Genomic DNA, 15,603 nt, shown 5'->3' with positions numbered 1-15,603 from the left:
CATGTTTATTCAGATAGCGGTGGAGATATTTCCATGTTTACACAGATAGTGGTTTAGATGTTTCCATGTTTATACAGATAGCGGTGTAGGTATTTCCATGTTTATACAGACAGCGGTGTAGGTGTTTCCATGTTTATAGAGATAGCGGTGCAGATATTCCATGTTTATACAGATGGCAGTGTAGAAGTTTCTATGTGTATACACATAGCAGTTTACATATTTCCAAGATTATACAGATGGAGGTGTAGATATTTCCATGTTAATGGAAATGACTGTGTAGATATTTCCATGTTTTTACAGATGGCGGTATAGATATTTCCATGTTTATACAGATACCGCTGTGGCTAATTCCATGTTTATACAGATACCAGTGTAGATATTTCCATATTTATAGAGATGGCTGTGTAGATATTTCCAAGTTTATATTGATGGCGGTGTAGATATATCCATGTTTCTAGAGATAGCCATGTAGATATTTCCGTGTTTATACAGATAGTGGTGTATATATTTCCATGTTTTTAGAGATAGCGCTGTAGACATTTACTTATTTATACAGATATCGGTGTTGATATTTCCATGTTAATACAGTTAGCGGTGTAGCTATGTCCATGTTGATACAGATGGTGGTGTAGATATTTCCAAGTTTATACAGATACCGGTGTCGATATTTCCATGTTTATACAGGTAGCGTTGTCAATATTTCCATGTTTATACAGATCGCGGAGTAGATATTTCCATTTTTTACAGACGGCGCTGTAGATATTTCCATGTTTATGCAGATGGCGGTGTAGATATTTCCATGTTTATAGAGATGGCGGTGTAGATATTCTATATTTATAGAGATAGCGGTGTAGATAATTCCATGTTTATAGAGATGGCGGTGTATGTATTTCCATGTTTATGGAGATAGTGGTGTAGATCTTTCCATGTTTATACAGATAGCAGTGAAGATATGTCCATGTTTATACAGATAGAGGTTTGTTATTTCCATGTTTAAATGGATAGCGGTGCAGATATTTCCATGTTTATACAGCTCGTGGTGTAGTTATCTCCATCTTTATACAGATAGTCGTGTAGATATTTCCATTTTTACAAAGATGGCGTTGTAGTTATTTCCATGTTTATGGAGATGGCAGTGTAGATATTTCCTTGTTTATAGAGATGGTGGTGTAGTTATTTCCATATTTATACATATAGTAGTGTAGATATTTCCAGTTTTATACAGATGACGTTGTAAATATTTCCATGTTTATACACATGGCGGTGTAGATATTTCCATGTTTATAGAGATAGCGGTGTAGATATTTCCATGTTTATACAGATAGCGGTGTAGGTATTTCCATTTTTACACAGATAGCGGTGAAGTTATTTCCATCTTTCACAGATTGCGGTGTAGAAATTTCCATCTTTACACAGGTAGCGGTGTAGATATTTCCATGTTTATAGAGATAGCCGTGTAGATATTTCCATGTTTATGCGGATAGCGGTGTAGACATTTCCATGTTTACAGAGTTAGCGGTACAGATATTTCAATATTTATACAGATAGCGGTGAAGATATTTCCATGTTTATACAGATAGCGGTGTTGATATTTCCATGTTTATACAGACAGCGGTGTAGATATTTCCATGTTTACACAGATCGCAGTGTAGATATTTACATGTTTATACGGATAGCGGTGAAGATATTTCCATGTTTATACAGGTAGCGGTGTAGATATTTCCATGTTTACACAGATCGCGGTGTAGATATTTCCATCTTTCCACAGATGGCAGTGTAGGTATTTCTACGTTTATACAGATGACGGTGTAGATATTTCCATGTTTATACAGATGGCGGTGTAGTTATTTCCTTGTTTATGTATATGGCGGTGTAGGTATTTCCATGTTTATAGAGATGGCGGTGTATATATTTCCATGTTTTTAGAGATAGCGGTGTTGATGTTTCTATGTTTATACAGATAGGGGTGTGGATATTACCATGTTTATACAGCTTGCAGTGTAGATATTTACATCTTTATACTGATGGGAGCGTAGATGTTTCCATGTTTATGCAGATGGCGGTGTAGATAATTCCATGTTATTGGAGATGGCAGTGTAGATATTTTCATGTTTATATAGATGGCGCTGTGGATATTTCCATGTTTATAGAGATAGCGGTTTAGATAATTCTATGTTTATAGAGATGGCGGTGTAGATATTTCCATGTTTATGGGGAGAGTGCTGCAGATATTTCCATGTTTATACAGATAGCGGTGTAGAAATTTCCATGTTTATACAGCCCATGGTGTAGATATTCCCATCTTTAAACAGATGGCATTGTAGACATTATCATGTTTATACAGATAGCGGTGTAGATATTTCCAAGTTTACACACATGGCAGTGTAGATACCTCCATGTTTATGGACATGGCAGTGTAGATATTTTCATGTTTATAGAGATGACGGTGTAGATATTTCCAAGTTTATATAGGTAGCGGTATAGGTATTTCCATGTCTATACAGATAGCGGTGTAGATGTTTCCATGTTGATACTGATAGCTGTACAGATATTTCCTTGTGTATACAGATTGCAGTGTAGATATTTCCATGTTTATAGAGATGGTGGTGTAGATATTTCCATGTTTATACAGATAGTAGTGTAGATATTTCCATGTTTATACAGATGATGGTGTAGATATTTCCATGTTTATACACATGGCAGTGTAGATATTTCCATGTTTATACAGATAGTGGTGTAGATATTTCCATGTTGATACAGATAGTGTTGTAGATATTTCCATGTATACACAGATAGCGGTGTAGATATTTCCATGTTTACACAGATTGCGGTGTAGATATTTCCATCTTTGCACAGATTGCGGTGTAGAAATTTCCATCTTAAAACAGGTAGCGGTGTAGGAATTTCCATGTTTATAGAGATAACTGTGTAGATATTTCCACATTTATTTAGATAGCGGTGTAGATATTTCCATGTTTATACAGTTGGCGATGTAGATATTTCCCTGTTTATACAGATGGCAGGGTCCATATTTCGATGTTTATACAGATAGCGGTGTAGATATTTCCATGTTTATACAGATGGCGGTGTAGATATTTCCATGTTTACAGAGATAGTAGTGTAGATATTTCCATCTTTATACAGAAGGCTGTGTAGTTATTTCCAAGTGTATACAGATGGCAGTTTCGGTATTTCCATGTTTATAGAGATGGTAGTGTAGATATTTCCTTGTTTATACAGATGACTGTGTAGATATTTGCATGTTTATACAGATGGCGTTGTAGATATTTCCATGTTTATAGAGATAATGGTGTAGGTATTCCCATGTTTATACAGATAGCGGTGTTGTTGTTTCCGTGTTTATACAGATAGCGGTGTAGATATTTTCATTTTTTTACAGATAGCGGTGTAGATATTTCCATGTTTACAGAGATAGCGGTGTAGATATTTCCATCTTTGCACAGATTGCGGTGTAGATATTTCCATCTTTACACAGATAGCTGTGTAGATATTTCCATGTTTACACAGATAGCGTTGTATATATTTCCATGTTTATACGGATAGCGGTGTAGATATTTCCATGTTTATACAGATAGCGGTGTTGTTATTTCCATGTTTATACAGACAGTGGTGTAGATATTTCCATGTTTATACAGCTCACGGTGTAGATATTTCCATCCTTATACAGATGGCAGTGTAGATATTTCCATGTTTATAAAGATAGTGGTTTAGATATTTCCATGTTTATACAGATGGCGGTGTAGATAGTTCCATGTATCTGGAGATAGTGGGGTAGATGTTTTCATATTGATACAGATAGCGGTGTAGATATTTCCATGTTTATACAGCTCGCGGTGTAGATATTTCCATCTTTATACTGATGGCAGTGTAGATAATTCCATGTTCATACAGATGGCGATGTAGATAGTTCCATGTTTCTGGAGATGGCGGTGTAGATATTTTCATGTTTATGGAGATGGCGGTGTAGATATTTCCATGTTTATAGAGATTGCACTGTAGATATTTCCATGTTTATAGAGATAGCTGTGTAGGTATTTCCATCTTTATAGACATAGCGGTGTAGATATTTCCATGTTTATACAGATGACTGTGTAGTTATTTCCATGTGTATACAGATGGCAGTGTCGGTATTTCCATGTTTATAGAGATGGTAGGGTAGATATTTCCTTGTTTATACAGATGACTGTGTAGATATTTGCATGTTTATACAGATGACGTTGTAGATATTTCCATGTTTATAGAGATAACGCTGTAGGTATTTCCATGTTTATACAGATAGCGGTGTTGTTGTTTCCATTTTTATACAGATAGCGGTGTAGAGATTTCCATTTTTATACAGATATCGATGTAGACATTTTCATGTTTATACAGATGGCGGTGTAGATATCTCCATGTTTATACAGATGGCTGTGTAGATATTTCCTTGTTTATACAGATAGCGGTATAGATATTTCCATGTTTATACAGATAGCGGTGTAGATATTTCCATGTTTACAATGATAGCGGTGTAGATATTTCCATCGTTCCACAGATTGCGTTGTAGATATTTCCGTCTTTCCACAGATAGCTATGTAGATATTTCCAAGCTTACACAGATAGCTGTGTAGATATTTCCATGTTTACACAGTTAGTGTTGTAGTTATTTCCATGTTTATACAGATAGCGGTGTACATATTTCCATGTTTATACAGATAGCGGTGTAGATAGTTCCGTGTTTATACAGATAGCGGAGGAGATGTTTCCATGTTTATACAGATAGCGATGTAGATATTTCCATGTTTATACAGATAGTGGTGTAGATATTTGCATGTTTATACAGATAGCGGTGTACGTATTTCCATGTTTATTCAGATAGCGGTGAAGATATTTCCATGTTTATACAGATAGCGGTGTAGATATTTCCAAGTTTATACAGATAGTGGTGTGGATATTTCCATGGTTATAGAGATAGTGGTGTAGTTATTTCCATATTTATACATATAGCGGTGTAGATATTTCCATGATTATACAGACAGCATTGTAGATATTTCCATGTTTATACAGATAGCGGTGTGACTATTTGCATTTTTATACAGATAGCGGTGTAACTATTTCCTTGTTTATAGAGATGGCTGTGTAGATATTTCCATGTTTATACCTATGGCAGTGTAGATATTTCCATTATTTTACGGATGCTGGTATAGGTATTTCCATGTTTACAGAGATGACTGTGTAGGTATTTCCAGGTTTATACAGATGGCGGTGTAGATTTTTCCATCTTTATAGAGATAGCCATGTACATATTTCCATGTTTAATCAGATAGCAGTGTAGATATTTCCATGTTTATACAGATAGTGGTGTAGATACTTCCATGTTTATAGAGTTAGCTGGGTAGATATTTCTATGTTTATACACATAGCGGTGTAGATATTTCCATGTTTTCAGATACCTGTGTCGATATTTCCATATTTATACAGATGGTGGTGTAGATATTTCCTTGTTTATGTAGATGGCGGTGTGGATATTTCTATGTTTATAGAGATGGCGGTGTATATATTTCCATGTTTATAGAGATAGCGGTGTAGATATTTCCATGTTTATACAGATAGCGGTGTAGATATTTCCATGTTTATACAGTTCGTGGTGTAGATATTTCCATCTTTATACAGATAGCGGTGTAGATATTTCCATGTTTATACAGAACATGGTGTAGATATTTACATGTTTATACAGATAGCGGTGTAGATATTTCCATGTTTATACAGATATCGGCGCAGATATTTCCAAGTTTGTACACATAGCGGTGTAAATATTTCCATGTTTATACAGGTAGCGGTGTAGATATTTCCATGTTTACACAGATCGCGTGGTAGTTATTTCCATCTTTCTACAGATGGCATTGTAGATATTTCCTTGTTTATAGAGATAGCGTGTTAGTTATTTCCGTGTTTATACAGATGGCGGTGTAGATATTTCCATGTTTATACAGATGGCTGTGTAGATATTTCCATGTGTATACAGATAGCAGTGTAGATATGTCCACGTTCATATAGATGGACGTGTAGATGTTTCCATATTTGTACACATGATTGTGTAGATATTTCCATGATTATACCGATAGCGGTGTAGCTATTTCCATCTTAATAGAGATGGCTGTGTAGATATTTCCATGTTTACACAGATGGAAGTGAAGGTATTTCCATGTTTATACAGATGGTGATGTAGTTATTTCCATGTTTATACAGATGACTGTCTAGTTATTTCCATGTTTATACAGATGGCCGTGTAGATATTTCCATGTTTTTGAGATAGCCATGTAGATATTTCCATGTTTATACAGATTGCAGTGTAGGCATTTCCATGTTAATAGAGATAGCGGTAAAGATATTTCCATATTTATACACATATCGGTGTAGATAATTCCATGTTTATACAGATAGTGGTGTAGATATATCCATGTTTATACAGATAGCGGAGTAGATATTTCCATATTTCTACAGATGGCTGTGTAGATATTTCCATGGGTATACAGATGGCTGTGTAGATAATTCCATGTGTATACAGATGGGAGTGTAGATAATTCCATGTTTATACAGATGGAGGTGTAGATATTTCCATGTTTATATAGATAGCGGTGTAGATATTTCCATGTTTATAGAGATAGTGGTGTAGATATTTCCATGTTTATACAGATAGCGGTGGAGATATTTCCATGTTTATACAGATGGCGGTGTCGATATATCCATGTTTATACAGATAGTGGTGTAGATATTTCCATGTTTATACAGATAGCGATGTAGATATTTCCATGTTTCTACAGATGGCTCTGTAGATATTTCCATGGGTATACAGATGGCTGTGTAGATATTTCCATGTGTATAGAGATGGGAGTGTAATTATTTCCATGTATATACAGATGGGAGTGGAGATATTCCCATGTTTATACAGATGGCGGTGTAGATATTTCCATGTGTATACAGATAGTGGTGTAGATATATCCATGTTTACAGATAGCGATGTAGGTATTTCCATGTTGATACAGATTGCGGTGTAGCTATTTCCATGTTTATAGAGATAGCGGTGTAGATATTTCCATGTATCTACAGATGGCTGTGTAGATATTTCCATGGGTATACAGATGGCGCTGTAGATATTTCCATGTTTATAAAGGTGGTGGTGTAGATATTTCCCTGTTTATACAGATGACGGTGTATATATTTCCATGTTTTTACAGATGGCGGTCTCGATATTTCCATGTTTATACAGATAGCAGTGTAGATATTTCCATGTTTATAGAAATGGCTGTGTAGATATTTCCAAGTTTATACAGATGGCAGTGAAGCTATTTCCATGTTTATACACGTAGTGGTGTAGATATTTCCATGTTTATACAGATGACTGTTTAGATATTTCCATTTTTATGCAGATGGCAGTGTAGATATTTCCATGTTTATAGAGATAGCGGCGTAGATACTTCCAAGTTTATACAGATAGTGGTGTAGATATTTCAATGTTTGTACAGATAGCTGTGTAGATATTTCCATGTTTACACAGATTGTGGTGTAGCTATTTCCATGTTTACAGAGATAGCGGTGTAGATATTTCCATGATTCTTCAGATGGCTGTGTAGATATTTCCATGGGTATACAGATAGATGTGTAGATATTTCCATGTGTATACAGATGGAGGTGTAGATATTTCCATGTTTATACAGATTTCTCTGTAGATATTTTCATATTTGTATAGATGGCGGTGTAGGTATTTCCATGTTTCTTCAGATAGCGGTGTGGCTATTTCCATGTTTATACAGATAGCGGTGTAGGTATTTGCACGTTTATAGAGATGACTGTGTAGATATATCCATGTTTATACATATGGCAGTGTAGATATTTCTATGTTTATTCAGATATTGGTGTAGATATTTCCATGTTTATACAGGTGACTGTTTAGATATTTCCATTTTTATGCAGATGGCGGTATAGATATTTCCATGTTTATAGAGATAGCGGTGTAGATATTTCCATGTTTATACAGAGAGCGGTGTAGATATTTCCACGTTTCTACAGATAGCAGGGTAGATATTTCCATGTTTATACAGATAGCGGTGTAGATATTTCCATGTTTATACAGACAGCGATGTAGATATTTCCACGTTTATACAGACAGCGGTGTAGATATTTCCATGTTTATACAGACAGCGGTGTAGATCTTTCCATGTTTATACAGATAGCTTTGTAGATATTTCAATGTTTACACAGATAGCGGTGTAGGTATTTCCAAGTTTACACAGATAGCGTTGTAGATATTTGCACGTTTGTAGAGATAGCAGTGTAGATATTTCCATGTTTATGCAGATAGCGATGTAGATGTTTCCATGTTTATACAGGTTGCGGTGTAGGTATTTCCATGTTTACAGAGATAGCGGTGTAGATATTTCCAAGTTTATACAGACGGCTGTGTAGATATTTCCATGTGTATACAGATGGAAGTGTAGATAGTTCCATGTTTATACAGATGGAGGTGTAGATATTTCCATGTTTATACAGATAGCGGTGTAGATATTTCCACGATTATACAGATAGCGGTGTAGATATTTCCACGTTTATACAGATAGCGGTGTAGATATTTCCATGTTTATACAGATTGCTTTGCAGATATTTCCATGTTTATAGAGATAACGGGTAGATATTTCCATGTTTATACTGATAGCAGTAGGGATATTTCCATGTTTATACAGATAGCGGTGGAGATATTTCCATGTTTATACAGCTGGTGGTGTAGATATTTCCAGGTTTATACAGATATTGGTGTAGATATTTCCATGTTTATACAGATAGCGGTGTAGATATTTCCATGTTTATACAGATGGCAGTGAAGGTATTTTCATGTTTATACAGATAGCGGTGTAGATATTTCCATGTTTCTTCGGATGGCTGTGTAGATATTTCCATGGGTATACAGATGGCTGTGTTGATATTTCCATGTGTATACAGATGGGAGTGTAGATATTTCCATGTTTATACAGATGGAGGTGTAGATATTTCCATGTTTACACAGTTAGCGGAGTAGATATTTCCTTGTTTATACAGATAGCGGTGGACATATTTCGATGTTTATACAGATGGCGGTGTAGATATTTCCATGTTTATACAGATAGTGGTGTAGATATATCCATGTTTATACAGATAGCGGTGTAGATATTTCCATGTTTATACAGATTGCGGTGTAGCTATTTCCATGTTTATAGAGATAGCGGTGTAGGTATTTCCATGTATCTACAGATGGCTGTGTAGATATTTCCATGAGTATGCAGATGGCAGTGTAGATATTTCCATGTTTATAAACATGGTGGTGTAGGTATTTCCCTGTTTATAGAGATGACTGTGTATATATTTCCATGTTTTTACAGATGGCGGTCTAGATATTTCCATGTTTACACAGATAGCAGTGTAGATATTTCCATGTTTATAGAAATGGCTGTGTAGATATTTCCAAGTTTATACAGACTGCAGTGAAGATATTTCCATGTATATACACATATTGGTGTAGATATTTCCATGTTTATACAGATGACTGTTTAGATATTTCCATTTTTATGCAGATGGCGGTGTGGATATTTCCATGTTTATTGAGATAGCGATGTAGATATTTCCAAGTTTATACAGATAGTCGTGTAGATATTTCCATGTTTGTACAGATAGCTGTGTAGATATTTCCATGTTTATACAGATTGCGGAGTAGGTATTTCCATGTTTACAGAGATAGCGGTGTAGATATTTCCAAGTTTATACAGATTGCTGTGTAGATATTTCCATGTGTATACAGATGGCAGTGTAGATATTTCCATGTTTATACAGATGGAAGTGTAGATATTTCCATGTTTATACAGATTACTTTGTAGGTATTTTCATATTTTTACAGATGGCGGTGTAGATATTTCCATGTTTCTACAGATAGCGGTGTGGCTATTTCCATGTTTATAAAGATAGCGGTGTAGATATTTCCACGTTTATTGAGTTGACTGTGTACAAATTTCCATATTTATACAGATGGCAGTGTAGATATTTCTATGTTTATTCAGATATTTGTGTGGATATTTCCATGTTTATACAGACGACTCTGTAGATATTTCCATGTTTATACAGATGGCCGTGTAGATATTTCCATGTTTATAGAGATAGCCATGTAGATATTTCCATGTTTATACAGATAGTGGTGTAGATATTTCCATGTTTATACAGATGACCGTGTAGGTATTTCCATTTTTATTCAGATGGCGGTGTAGATATTTCCATGTTCATAGAGATAGCCATGTAGATATTTCCATGTTTATACAGATATTGTTGTTGATATTTCCATGTTTATGCAGATAGCGGTGTAAATATTTCCATGTTTATAAAGATAGTGGTGTAGATATTTCCATGCTAATACAGATTGCGGTGGAGATATTTCCATGTTTATACAGACAGCGATGCAGATATTTCCATGTTTATACAGACAGCGGTGTAGATCTTTCCATGTTTATACAGATAGCGTTGTAGATATTTCCATGTTTACACAGATAGCGGTGTAGGTATTTCCATGTTTACACAGATAGCGTTGTAGATATTTGCATGTTTGTACAGATAGCAGTGTAGATATTTCCACGTTTATACAGATAGCGGTGTAGATGTTTCCATGTTTATACAGATTTCGGTGTAGGTATTTCCATGTTTACAGAGATAGCGGTGTAGATATTTCCAAGTTTATACAGATTGCGGTGTAGATATTTCCACGTTTCTACAGATAGCAGTGTAGATATTTCCATGTTTATACAGATAGCGGTGTAGATATTTCCATGTTTATAGAGATAGCGGTGTAGATATTTCCATGTTTACACAGATAGCGGTGGGGTATTTCCATGTTTACAGATAGCGGTGGAGATATTTCCATGTTTATACAGATGGCGGTGTAGATATTTCCAGATTTATACAGATAGTGGTGTAGATATTTCAATGTTTATACAGATAGCGTTGTAGATATTTCCATGTTTCTACAGATGGCTGTGTAGATATTTCCATGGGTATACAGATGGCTGTGTAGATATTTCCTTGTGTATACAGATGGGAGTGTAGATATTTCCATGTTTATACAGATGGAGTTGTAGATATTTCCGTGTTTACAGAGATAGAGGAGTAGATATTTCCATGTTTATACAGATGGCGGTGTAGATATTTCCATGTTTATACAGATAGTGGTGTAGATATATCCATGTTTATACAGATAGCGGTGTAGATATTTCCATGTTTATACAGATTGCGGTGTAGCTATTTCCAGGTTTATAGAGATAGCGGTGTAGGTATTTCCATGTATCTACAGATGGCTGTGTAGATATTTCCATGAGTATGCAGATGGCAGTGTAGATATTTCCATGTTTATAAACATGGTGGTGTAGGTATTTCCCTGTTTATAGAGATGACTGTGTATATATTTCCATGTTTTTACAGATGGCGGTCTAGATATTTCCATGTTTACACAGATAGCAGTGTAGATATTTCCATGTTTATAGAAATGGCTATGTAGATATTTCCAAGTTTATACAGACGGCAGTGAAGGTATTTCCATGTATATACACATAGTGGTGTAGATATTTCCATGTTTATACAGACGACTGTTTAGATATTTCCATTTTTATGCAGATGGCGGTGTGGATATTTCCATGTTTATTGAGATAGCGATGTAGATATTTCCAAGTTTATACAGATAGTCGTGTAGATATTTCCATGTTTGTACAGATAGCTGTGTAGATATTTCCATGTTTATACAGATTGCGGAGTAGGTATTTCCATGTTTACAGAGATAGCGGTGTAGATATTTCCAAGTTTATACAGATTGCTGTGTAGATATTTCCATGTGTATACAGATGGCAGTGTAGATATTTCCATGTTTATACAGATGGAAGTGTAGATATTTCCATGTTTATACAGATTACTTTGTAGGTATTTTCATATTTTTACAGATGGCGGTGTAGATATTTCCATGTTTCTACAGATAGCGGTGTGGCTATTTCCATGTTTATAAAGATAGCGGTGTAGATATTTCCACGTTTATTGAGTTGACTGTGTACATCTTTCCATATTTATACAGATGGCAGTGTAGATATTTCTATGTTTATTCAGATATTTGTGTGGATATTTCCATGTTTATACAGACGACTCTGTAGATATTTCCATGTTTATACAGATGGCCGTGTAGATATTTCCATGTTTATAGAGATAGCCATGTAGATATTTCCATGTTTATACAGATAGTGGTGTAGATATTTCCATGTTTATACAGATGACCGTGTAGGTATTTCCATTTTTATTCAGATGGCGGTGTAGATATTTCCATGTTCATAGAGATAGCCATGTAGATATTTCCATGTTTATACAGATATTGTTGTTGATATTTCCATGTTTATGCAGATAGCGGTGTAAATATTTCCATGTTTATAAAGATAGTGGTGTAGATATTTCCATGCTAATACAGATTGCGGTGGAGATATTTCCATGTTTATACAGACAGCGATGCAGATATTTCCATGTTTATACAGACAGCGGTGTAGATCTTTCCATGTTTATACAGATAGCATTGTAGATATTTCCATGTTTACACAGATAGCGGTGTAGGTATTTCCATGTTTACACAGATAGCGTTGTAGATATTTGCATGTTTGTACAGATAGCAGTGTAGATATTTCCACGTTTATACAGATAGCGGTGCAGATGTTTCCATGTTTATACAGATTTCGGTGTAGGTATTTCCATGTTTACAGAGATAGCGGTGTAGATATTTCCAAGTTTATACAGATTGCGGTGTAGATATTTCCACGTTTCTACAGATAGCAGTGTAGATATTTCCATGTTTATACAGATAGCGGTGTAGATATTTCCATGTTTATAGAGATAGCGGTGTAGATATTTCCATGTTTACACAGATAGCGGTGGGGTATTTCCATGTTTACAGATAGCGGTGGAGATATTTCCATGTTTATACAGATGGTGGTGTAGATATTTCCAGATTTATACAGATAGTGGTGTAGATATTTCAATGTTTATACAGATAGCGTTGTAGATATTTCCATGTTTCTACAGATGGCTGTGTAGATATTTCCATGGGTATACAGATGGCTGTGTAGATATTTCCTTGTGTATACAGATGGGAGTGTAGATATTTCCATGTTTATACAGATGGAGTTGTAGATATTTCCGTGTTTACAGAGATAGCGGAGTAGATATTTCCATGTTTAAACAGATAGCGGTGGAGATATTTCCATGGTTATACAGATGGCGGTGTAGATATTTCCGTGTTTATACAGATAGTGGTGTAGATATATCCATGTTTATACAGATAGCGGTGTAGATATTTCCATGTTGATACAGATTGCGGTGTAGCTATTTCCATGTTGATAGAAATAGCGGTGTAGATATTTCCATGTATCTACAGATGGCTGTGTAGGTATTTCCATGAGTATACAGATGGTAGTGTACATATTTCCATGTTTATAAAGATGGTGATGTAGATATTTCCCTGTTTATACAGATGACTGTGTATATATTTCCATGTTTTTTCTGATGGCGGTCTAGAGATTTCCATGTTTATACAGATAGCAGTGTAGATATTTCCATGTTTATAGAAATGGCTGTGTAGATATTTCCAAGTTTATACAGATGACAGTGAAGGTATCTCCATGTTTATACACATAGTGGTGTAGATATTTACATGTTTATACAGATGACTGTTTAGATATTTCCATTTTTATGCAGATGGCGGTGTAGATATTTCCATGTTTATAGAGATAGCGGTGTAGATATTTCCAAGTTTATACAGATAGCGGTGTAGATATTTCCACGTTTCTACAGTTAGCTGTGTAGATATTTCCATGTTTATACAGATTGCGGTGTAGGTATTTCCTTGTTTAAAGAGATAGCGGTGTAGATATTTCCATGTTTACACAGATAGCAGTGGGGTATTTCCATGTTTATACAGATAGCGGTGGAGATATTTCCATGTTTCTACTGATGGCTGTGTAGATATTTCCATGGGTATACAGATGGCTGTGTAGATATTTCCATGTGTATACAGATGGGAGTGTAGATATTTCCATGTTTATACAGATGGAGTTGTAGATATTTCCATGTTTACACAGATAGCGGAGTAGATATTTCCATGTTTAAACAGATAGCCGTGGAGATATTTCCATGGTTATACAGATGGTTGTGTAGATATTTCCGTGTATATACAGATAGTGGTGTAGATATATCCATGTTTATACAGATAGCGGTTTAGATATTTCCATGTTGATACAGATTGTGGTGTAGCTATTTCCATGTTTATAGAAATAGCGGTGTAGATATTTCCATGTATCTACAGATGGCTGGGTAGATATTTCCATGTGTATGCAGATGGTAGTGTACATATTTCCATGTTTATAAAGATGGTGATGAAGAGATTTCCCTGTTTATACAGATGACTGTGTATATATTTCCATGTTTTTTCAGATGGCGGTCCAGAGATTTCCATGTTTATACAGATAGCAGTGTAGATATTTCCATGTTTATAGAAATGGCTGTGTAGATATTTCCAAGTTTACAGATGGCAGTGAAGTTATCTCCATGTTTATACACATAGTGGTGTAGATATTTACATGTTTATACAGATGACTGTTTAGATATTTCCATTTTTATGCAGATGGCGGTGTAGATATTTCCATGTTTATAGAGATAGCGGTGTAGATATTTCCAAGTTTATACAGATAGTGGTGTAGATATTTCCATGTTTGTACAGATAGCTGTGTAGATATTTCCATGTTTATACAGATTGCGGTGTAGGCATTTCCTTGTTTAAAGAGATAGCGGTGAAGATATTTCCAAGTTTATACAGATGGCTGTGTACATATTTCCATGTGTATACAGATGGCAGTGTAGATATTTCCATGTTTATACAGATGGAGGTGTAGATATTTCCATGTTTATACAGATTACTCTGTAGATATTTTCATATTTTTACAGATGGCGGTGTAGATATTTCCATGTTTCTACACATAGCGGAGTGGCTATTTCCATGTTTATAGAGATAGCGGTGTAGGTATTTCCATGTATCTACAGATGGCTGTGTAGATATTTCCATGAGTATGCAGATGGCAGTGTAGATATTTCCATGTTTATAAACATGGTGGTGTAGGTATTTCCCTGTTTATAGAGATGACTGTGTATATATTTCCATGTTTTTACAGATGGCGGTCTAGATATTTCATTGTTTACACAGATAGCAGTGTAGATATTTCCATGTTTATAGAAATGGCTGTGTAGATATTTCCAAGTTTATACAGACGGCAGTGAAGATATTTCCATGTATATACACATAGTGGTGTAGATATTTCCATGTTTATACAGATGACTGTTTAGATATTTCCATTTTTATGCAGATGGCGGTGTGGATATTTCCATGTTTATTGAGATAGCGATGTAGATATTTCCAAGTTTATACAGATAGTCGTGTAGATATTTCCATGTTTGTACAGATATCTGTGTAGATATTTCCATGTTTATATAGATTGCGGAGTAGGTATTTCCATGTTT

The sequence above is a fragment of the Pan troglodytes genome, chromosome 2 (assembly GCF_028858775.2).
Source record: "Pan troglodytes isolate AG18354 chromosome 2, NHGRI_mPanTro3-v2.0_pri, whole genome shotgun sequence".
In the NCBI taxonomy this organism is placed as follows: domain Eukaryota; kingdom Metazoa; phylum Chordata; class Mammalia; order Primates; family Hominidae; genus Pan; species Pan troglodytes.
The sequence above is the reverse complement of the archived record's forward strand: the minus strand, read 5'-3'. Positions refer to the sequence as shown.